Source organism: Schistocerca nitens, chromosome 4, assembly GCF_023898315.1.
Source record: "Schistocerca nitens isolate TAMUIC-IGC-003100 chromosome 4, iqSchNite1.1, whole genome shotgun sequence".
NCBI lineage: Eukaryota > Metazoa > Arthropoda > Insecta > Orthoptera > Acrididae > Schistocerca > Schistocerca nitens.
This window is the reverse complement of record NC_064617.1, coordinates 207596416-207606930: the sequence shown is the minus strand read 5'-3', so window position 1 is coordinate 207606930 and position 10515 is coordinate 207596416. Positions and strand designations below refer to the sequence as shown.

Genomic DNA, 10515 nt, shown 5'->3' with positions numbered 1-10515 from the left:
TTCCATAAATATTTCAATCTTTTATTTATCTTTCTCAGTATTTGCTATAAAACAGCATAAAATATAATTCAAAGCAAAATTGTTAATTAATTCATCGTTAAACTAATAGCAGTGAATAGTTAATGTAAACAGAACATCTCTGGCTACATACAAACACTTTGGAAACAATACAGTCGCAGTATCTTTGTACTACGTTATGATTTTATGTACAGCAAACACCGTAGATGATTATTTGAGCTTGTGTGAGTTTCTCCGTAACCGGGGATGCACAATAGCTATAAACAGGTATACAAAAAATTCTATTTTCTAAATTCCGCATCTAAAAATTCCAAAAGTTACATTTTCCGATTGCATTATGACAGTAAAAAGGCCCCTGGAGGTAAGAGAACCAGGACAATACACACGCAGACTCACGAAAACTCACACAGCACTTGAGAATGGGAATACCTCCTGAGACATGTCATGCTACTCATGAGAGAACGAAAGTGTGTGCAGTACTTTATTATTTAAACCATTGTTTACTATTCTGCAAACAGACATGACTACTGTTGGTCAGAATTGCTTATATCTCAACAAGTTTATCAAGATATGTCAATAGGACATTTTTTTCTAATTTCTACCAGTGCTATCTTATGTAAACGCATTCGACATTTTTTAACATTTTGTGTAAAAGAATCTCAGAATGGATTCCAAAACACAGTCGATTACTAACTGTATGTTTAGATTGTAAGCGTTCGAGAGAATTTGTAGATTTGTCAAATCATAAACAAATCGTAGCAAACAGCTTCATCTAACTACGAACATGTAAATGTACTAAAATTCTGTGTGTGTGTGTGTGTGTGTGTGTGTGTGTGTTTGCACAGATCTTCTTTAAAATACTTGGCCGAGTCTTTCCCTACGCTGCATGTTCGACAGACATAACAATGTTTAATGCCTACATCACAACGATAAACCGTCATTTTACCAAAAATGACCATTTGGAGAAATTATTATATTACAGAAAAATTGGCTTTAGTCGTCGTGCCCTGCCTTATCGTTCAAAATTCAAATCATAAGATCTGGATTTTATTCTACCTTTCGTCTGAAGATCATTTCTGAAGGTTAACGCGATTTTCACCTCATACACTGTTTTCCTTTTTAATGCTAAAGCACAGAACCATTCGTAGTAAATCGTAGTGACGTTCAAACAAATACTTTTGGTGATTACCGCTTTTGTTTTACCTGTCCATAGTCTGATAGCTGGTGTTCGATCTTCTGCATTCCTAATGGATAATCTCTGGGATGAACTGCAGTCAGTGACGACTATAATTGGTTTCCGATATCAGTCAATGCCAACCATTAACACTAGCTAGTAAATTTGTAGGTTGATGTCCTTCGAAAAGAGTCTTGGTATTAGTAAAGATAGTTACAAATAATATAAATTTGTCTATGCTGTGTTGAGTGTGATTTGAATTACACTTTCTCGTCTTGAAACTAATAGAAGGGCAAATGAAACTGTATCTTTCATTTGAAACTAAGCTTACGTTTGGTGCTAGATGCTTATTAAAACTAATTCAGCTTTTCCTCAGCTCAGAACCATACATGGGATGTACGATGTGATGTTATAATCTAAGAAATATCTGACCACTGGAGTTGTTAGAGATAAATGCATACCGGGCTTAAATTTTCAACTCAGAATTAAGTGGCCGTACACTCATTCACTTTTACCTCTAAGAAATCAAATGTCTGCATAGCTTAACTAAATTATTTCATTTATTTATGAAAAACAAATAACGGTACGATCGAATTGAGTTGTTCATAATGTAGCAATATCTCTTATAAAAATATACATGTAATATCAGTTTTCATTTCTAAAAGTTCGTGAAGCTTGTATAAATAACACTAGCATTGATACTTTGTACACATGTCAGTCAGTTTTCATCCGAGGGCAGCATAAAAACCTGCAAGCTGGTTGGTTAATAAGTAATTGATGCAGGACATAAGTTTTTCTCTTTCGTAGTTACCACGACACTGTATATGTGTCAGTCCTTCATTTGCTTCTCGTCTATTAGGTAACAAATAATATAATGTAGTAAAAGGAATATACATTAAGCTGAAGAGCAGTAAAGCGGCTGATGATAGGTCGTCACCGTGAAGGGGAATGAAATGATGGAAACAGAGGAAAAGGGTAATGCAACCAAAGTACAGGGTGACAATTATTGAACTATATGAAATGAAATCGTCTTAACTTCTGAACGGTTTGCGTTAGGACGTTCAAACTGCACGTTGGCCGCGGAACGTGATGGGAATTAGTATGCGCTGTACGGTTTGGTTTAGCGACGAAGCCCACTTTCATTTGGATGGGTTCGTCAATAAGCAAATTTGGCGCATTTGGGGGACTGAGAATCCGCATTTCGCGTTCGAGAAGTCTCTTCACCCTCAATGGCTGACTGTGTGGTGTGCGATGTCCAGTCACGGAATAATCGGTGCGATATTCCTTGATGGTACGGTTACTATCGAACGGTACGTGAAGGTTTTGGAAGAAGATTTCATCCCTGTTATCGAAAGTGACCCTGATTTCGACAAGGTGTGGTTCATGCCAGACAGAGCGCGACCCATCGAAACAGGAGAGTGATGTCCTGGAGGAGCACTTTGGGGAGCGCATTTTGGCTCTGTGGTACCCAGAGGACACTGGCATGGGCTCGATTGGCCGCCATATTCTCCGGATCTGAACACATGGGACTCCTTTTTGTGGGGCTATATTAAAGACAAGGCGTAGAGCAAAGCCATTGCTGAGCTGAAACCATTCAGGAGGTCATCGACAGCATCGATGTTCCGACACTTCAGCGAGTCATGCAGAATTTCGCTATCCGTCTGCGCCACATCATCGTCAGTGATGGCAGGCATATCGAACATGTCATGCCCTAAATCCGAATATCTGTAGTGACGTTTCATTGTTGAATAAAGCGTGTGCACGTCGTCGTTTGTAACCAGTTTACATTTTTTTCAATAATTGTCAACCTGTACAACCATCGTTGAGCTGTGATGTGTGATAATGTCACGCTTAAGTCAAAATGAGCCATAAAAAGCAACAGATTCTCATTTTCAGACATTCATACTTTAAGGCATTCAGATTGAATGTCAACAGGGCGATCGCATCTCGTATGTCTTCATTAGTGAGTGACGGGTGTTATATGAGACTCAAAGTACAGATTCGGTACCCCCTAGTAAGCTTTCTCATTCTCACGTCGCATGTATTCTTCCCCACATGTAATTTGTACTCTGTTCTACTTAAGTATTTTCGTATGCTATATTGTTACTCAAGGTCCGAGAAACCGACAACGGCATGCTAACCCACGCCCCTCCACACCGCATGCAAATATCACCATGTGGCGAAGGATGTCGCAGCGGCTGGTCAGTACCAATGACCTGTCAGCAAAAATGACAAGCAGTCTCAGATAAGCTGGGTAAGTCCAGCAAATTCGTTCTCACCTTTCCTGTCCATGGATACCGAATACGAATTCCTAGATACATGTTTAAGATTACATCTGCTACTTCATAGAACTGTAAAATGTAAACGCCTTCCACTGGCCTAGGCAGACCCATCGGTACCACCCATCCGCCATGTTATCCTCTGCCAACGGTGTCTTTGGATGCGGTATGGAGGGGCGTGGTGTCAGTACGCCGCTCTCCCGGCCGTTGTCATTTTTCTTTACCTGGAGCCTTTACTACTTGGTCAAAAAGCTCCTCAGTTGGCATGTAAGTTTTAAATAGCTACATTGTTGACAAGATTATTATAATATCATATTATTTAACTGTAGGGCTTAATGTGTGTGTGTGTGTGTGTGTGTGTGTGTGTGTGTGTGTGTCTGTCTGTCTTTATAAAGTAACATGTGCAGGTCGTATGAATAATGTAAGGTGTATTGACTGTCACTCGCCTCATGAATATTTATTGATTGGCGTATTAGGAGCTATCGTTGGGAGCTGCCGAGATCAGAAACACCTTGGAATACAGTTGGTGAAATAACAAGTAACGAATACTTAGCAACTAGTAGTTTGCTGTATGGTACGAAATATGTGCACCTTAAAAATTTGTAGCGATGGGTGTTACATATTACAGTAACATTTAGCAGGTATTGATATTATACCGCATGTCTCTCAGAGCGTTCAGGCACACTTTCCCTGGTGTTTCGGCAGATAGTTGCAATTTAGTTTTAGCAGTGTGTACGTGGAGTCAACCCAAACAAATATTGGTCATCACGCCCTTCATTTGAAGCTCAGTGTCCGCAGTTTTCCCCTTACAAACAAAACTATTTTTAAAACAGAGTTTTACTTGCCCAAGAGCGGTCGCAAATTTGTCTATTGCGATATTCGTTTTATCGTTATCTACAGGGTTATTACAAATGATTGAAGCGATTTCACAGCTCTACAATCACTTTATTATTTGAGATATTTTCACAATGCTTTGCACACACATACAAAAACTCAAAAAGTTTTTTTAGGCATTCACAAATGTTCGATATGTGCCCCTTTAGTGATTCGGCAGACATCAAGTCGATAATCAAGTTCTTCCCACACTCGGCGCAGCATGTCCCCATCAATGAGTTCGAAAGCATCGTTGATGCGAGCTCGCAGTTCTGGCACGTTTCTTGGTAGAGGAGGTTTAAACACTTCACCATCAAGAAAAAATGTTGCTTCATCACTGAAAACAAGTTTCGCACTGAACGCATCCTCTTCCATGAGCTGTTGCAACCGCGCCGAAAATTCAAAGCGTTTGACTTTGTCATCGGGTGTCAGGGCTTGTAGCAATTGTAAACGGTAAGGCTTCTGCTTTAGCCTTTTCCGTAAGATTTTCCAAACCGTCGGCTGTGGTACGTTTAGCTCCCTGCTTGGTTTATTCGTCGACTTCCGCGGGCTACGCGTGAAACTTGCCCGCACGCGTTCAACCGTTTCTTCGCTCACTGCAGGCCGACCCGTTGATTTCCCCTTACAGAGGCATCCAGAAGCTTTAAACTGCGCATACCATCGCCGAATGGAGTTAGCAGTTGGTGGATCTTTGTTGAACTTCGTCCTGAAGTGTCGTTGCACTGTTATGACTGACTGATGTGAGTGCATTTCAAGCACGACATACGCTTTCTCGGCTCCTGTCGCCATTTTGTCTCACTGCACTCTCGAGCGCTCTGGCAGCAGAAGCCTGAAGTGCGGCTTCAGCCGAACAAAACTTTATGAGTTTTTCTACGTATCTGTAGTGTGTCGTGACCATATGTCAATGAATGGAGCTACAGTGAATTTATTAAATCGCTTCAATCATTTGTATTAGCCCTGTATTAACAGGGACAGCAAATCACAGAGAGTTACCAGTACTCCAGTAGCGAGCGAGCAGCGCTGATGCTTGGCTGTAGTAGTCAGCGCGGGCAATAGTGGTGCTGTCGCTGCTCGAATACTGGTTACTCTTCGTATTTTACTGTCCCTGTTTCAATACATACCGATGAAACGAATATCGCAATAGACACATTCGCGACCGCTCTTGGGCAAGTGAAATTCTGTTTTAAAAATAGTTTTGTTTGTAACAGGGTAGAAACCGACGCTTTCCGTCGACACTGGGTGCCACGTGAAGCATGCGATGAGCGGGATTTGTTCTCTGGACTCTATCTACAATAAAAATAAAACTCCAAATATCTGCCGAAACACCAGAGACAATACGTCTGAAGACTCTACGGAGAGAGACCCTGTGTATAATTAACCTACAGAAACTTCCGTACATTATAAAAAAAAATGTGTGTGTGTGTGTGTGTGTGTGTGTGTGTGTGTGTGCGTGTGTGTGTGAGAGTGTGTGTGTTTATGTGTATGTGTATGTGCGTGTGTGCGTTTTGTATTTTTGTGGCTTATGGGCGCTCAATGGCGAGGCTATCAGCGCCCTTACACTCATTACAACGAACGAATGTGCAGATGATCACTAAAGATGTTGCGCACTCATGCACTGGAATGCACCTCACAATCACTATCTCACATGCGCTAAAACAACGGAGAAAGAGTAAAAATAGCTATAGATGACATTAAAACAAAACAAAAAAACTTCGATGATCCAGTCACCCTGTTAATACATTAAAACCACATCCCTAAAATCGTAGGAACAACGTTGGACAATTCACAAAACTATAAAACTCGAAATACATGCGTTTGAACATTACTTAAAATAAAGGGCAGGTCTGACACCAATTCCGCCGCTGCCAGATATATATATATATATATATATATATATATATATATATATATATATATATATAATTTGCGGCTTTTAGCTGCCCAGGACCGAGTATATATGAAATGGAAAAAAGAACACATTGACACCGGTGTGTCAGACCCACCATACTTGCTCCGGACACTGCGAGAGGGCTGTACAAGCAATGATCACACGCACGGCACAGTGGACACACCAGGAACCGCGGTGTTGGCCGTCGAATGGCGCTAGCTGCGCAGCATTTGTGCACCGCCGCCGTCAGTGTCAGCCAGTTTGCCGTGGCATACGGAGCTCCATCGCAGTCTTTAACACTGGTAGCATGCCGCGACAGCGTGGACGTGAACCGTATGTGCAGTTGACGGCCGGCCGAAGTGGCCGTGCGGTTAAAGGCGCTGCAGTCTGGAACCGCAAGACCGCTACGGTCGCAGGTTCGAATCCTGCCTCGGGCATGGATGTTTGTGATGTCCTTAGGTTAGTTAGGTTTAACTAGTTCTAAGTTCTAGGGGACTAATGACCTCAGCAGTTGAGTCCCATAGTGCTCAGAGCCATTTGAACCATTTTTTGCAGTTGACGGACTTTGAGCGAGGGCGTATAGTGGGCATGCGGGAGGCCGGGTGGACGTACCGCCGAATTGCTCAACACGTGGGGCGTGAGGTCTCCACAGTACATCGATGTTGTCGCCAGTGGTCGGCGGAAGGTGCACGTGCCCGTCGACCTGGGACCGGACCGCAGCGACGCACGGATGCACGCCAAGACCGTAGGATCCTACGCAGTGCCGTAGGGGACCGCACCGCCACTTCCCAGCAAATTAGGGACACTGTTGCTCCTGGGGTATCGGCGAGGACCATTCGCAACCGTCTCCATGAAGCTGGGCTACGGTCCCGCACACCGTTAGGCCGTCTTCCGCTCACGCCCCAACCCCATCGTGCAGCCCGCCTCCAGTGGTGTCGCGACAGGCGTGAATGGAGGGACGAATGGAGACGTGTCGTCTTCAGCGATGAGAGTCGCTTCTGCCTTGGTGCCAATGATGGTCGTATGCGTGTTTGGCGCCGTGCAGGTGAGCGCCACAATCAGGACTGCATACGACCGAGGCACACAGGGCCAACGCCCGGCATCATGGTGTGGGGAGCGATCTCCTACACTGGCCGTACACCACTGGTGATCGTCGAGGGGACACTGAATAGTGCACGGTACATCCAAACCGTCATCGAACCCATCGTTCTACCATTCCTAGGCCGGCAAGGGAACTTGCTGTTCCAACAGGACAATGCACGTCCGCATGTATCCCGTGCCACCCAACGTGCTCTAGAAGGTGTAAGTCAACTACCCTGGCCAGCAAGATCTCCGGATCTGTCCCCCATTGAGCATGTTTGGGACTGGATGAAGCGTCGTCTCACGCGGTCTGCACGTCCAGCACGAACGCTGGTCCAACTGAGGCGCCAGGTGGAAATGGCATGGCTAGCCGTTCCACAGGACTACATCCAGCATCTCTACGATCGTCTCCATGGGAGAATTGCAGCCTGCATTGCTGCGAAAGGTGGATATACACTGTACTAGTGCCGACATTGTGCATGCTCTGTTGCCTGTGTCTATGTGCCTGTGGTTCTGTCAGTGTGATTATGTGATGTATCTGACCCCAGGAATGTGTCAATAAAGTTTCCCCTTCCTGGGACAATGAATTCACGGTGTTCTTATTTCAATTTCCAGGAGTATATATATATATATATATATATATATATATATATATATATATATATATATATATATATATACTGGGTCCTGGGCAGCTAAAAGACGCAAAATAACTGAAGCCAAGTAATATCAGTAATTTTGATGGTGTGGTATATAAAGTTCGAGGGTTGTAACTTTAATAATGGCAGCTATTTATTTAGATCTCTTACAAAATAGATACGTGTTTCAAAATTTTACTGACCTTCAAAGTAGTCACTAGCATTGTGTATAACCCGTTGCTAGCGATGTGGAAGTCGTATGATACTCTTAGCAGTGCCAGTTGTGTAGACAGTTCCAGCGGTGCGGTCTATTGCCTGAAGAATTTGTAGGAGTTCTGAAGCGAATGCCGTGAAGTGTTTCCTTCAGTTTAGAAAGCGAATTGAACTCACGAGGGCTTAAGTCAGGGGAGTGCAGTAGGTGGTATAGCACTTAGCAGTCCCACCAGTCAAACAAATCAGTAACAGCTTGCACTGTACGTGCTTGAGCATTGTCCTGCAATATGACGGCCAGGTCCTGCCGAAAGTGTCATCACTTCTGTCTCTATGCTGTTCATTTTTGGAACACAACCTACGACCAGCTTAGATACAGAAATTTTGCCTATGACGACCTGTCCACCGTATATTTGGTACCATAATGTATCAGGTTGACAGGCTATCGTACGGGAGGGTGAAGCTGCTACATAGTATCGTGGCAGACATTTCCAAAATTGAACATTCCTCGTCGTTCTGACCAGTCGCATAAATTATAACATAACAAATAGCAACATACATGTGATGTAACAAATTATGTACAAAGAGTAATATATATTCTGTGTTTTCGGTAGACAGATCTGAAGTACAATCCTTCCACATTTAACTGAGTTTTATGAAATTTGCCCGTTTTTTCCATACAAAACGAATGTGAATATTGTCTTTTCTCTATATTTTGTACTCTCTTTTATCGGCTTAGTAACTACATATTTATCATGTTCTTGTTCTTTTCAAAGTCCCCGTAATCCAATATTTTTAATACATCACCAACTTTGGCCAACGGCCTTGCCGCAGTGCTAACACCGGTTCCCGTCCGATCACCGAAGTTAAGCGCTGTCGGGCTGGGCTATCACTTGGATGGGTGACCATCCGGTCTGCCGAGAGCTGTTGGCAAGCGGAGTGCACTCAGCCCTTGTGAGGCTATCTGAAGAGCTACTTAATTGAGAAGTAACGGCTCCGATCTCTGAAACTGACATACGACCGGGAGAGCGGTGTGCTGGCCACATGCCCTCCATATCCGCATCCAGAGACGCCTATGGTCTGAGGATGACACGGCGGCCGGTCGGTACCGTTGCGCCTTTATGGCCTGAGTCATCATCTTTGAGCTAGTCTTTAAGATTTCACATGAGAACTTGTAGCGCACTTTATCTCAATAATACCGTGGGGCGGCCAAGAAATAATAACAGTGATCTTTAGAGCGTTTTTAAACGACCTACACAGCCATATATTTATTGTGCGAACATCCACCTCAAAAGCTGCATTCGTAATTCATTACGACTGGGACGCTTCCAGAACATGCGGCACGGAAGTCGCTCGTCAAACTGATTAATTAAATTCACAGATGTTAGATCTTTTACAGTACGATTCTTCATACACAAAATATTTCTAATAGCTTTTGAATTTTAAAACGGCGAAAATTAGTTTCATTCACACCGTAATACGAGGTCAGTAGAAAAGAAGCCTGAAGATGGTTTTCCAAATCCGAAAAGAGGTTTGGTAACTTTTAAATATAATATTTAAAACTTAAATGCAGCCGGTTAATGTTTATAGGTTGTATTGTCTACCCCACAAATCTTTGTGCCTTATACAACATATAAAGTGACAAGTACGCATCGTTACTAAAAACGGGCCTAGAAATATGTGCGAATAGAAATTTCATGAAGCAAGTAATGGACTTCGGAGGTGATACCACAGCTAACTGTAAGCACGACAGAAAGGTCAGTCACATACATCAGCGATTAAGGTAGAGGAACCCCTGACGAAGGTGGATATTACGTCTATTCCAGGGGCGTACAACGATGATCAATACAAGCGTATGTAAGAGAGAACAAAATGAAGTATCATTATGTCTAGTGAAACAAAAGACTTGTTTGGATAACTTTTTAAAAAATTTGTCTATCTACTATACATTAACATACCATATGTTATATTCAAAGCTAGTTACTTTATAGTTGTGTTTTATGCTCAGTATTTAACTGAGCATAGCACTTGACAACTGAGTGTTACCTTCTGTTTAATCTGCCCATCCGGCGAAATCCCGTCTTGTGGCTCTTCAGCTTCATATAACTAGCTACTAGCCCCCTTTTCAAATATAGCTGATAGTGTGCATATCACACATTGCCAGTATATATCCGCCTTGTTTTGAGGTTTGGTTTTGGTGAGCATGGAGTCATTAGGAGATCGATTTTCATTTATACCAAAAGACGATACTGTTCTTTCTTTCTATAACATTCATTACACTCTCACTTATGCTGACTTATTTCTGTATCGGTTTGAACATTATGGGTGCTTTTGTTTGTCGCATTCTAATTACTT

At 42.8% G+C, this 10515-nt stretch overlaps 1 pseudogene; it reads left to right on the top strand.

Moving 5' to 3' along the window:
• The first annotated feature begins 8975 nt into the window (after positions 1 to 8975).
• LOC126254044 (5S ribosomal RNA) lies at positions 8976 to 9093 on the top strand (annotated as a pseudogene).
• The last annotated feature ends 1422 nt before the right edge of the window (positions 9094 to 10515 follow it).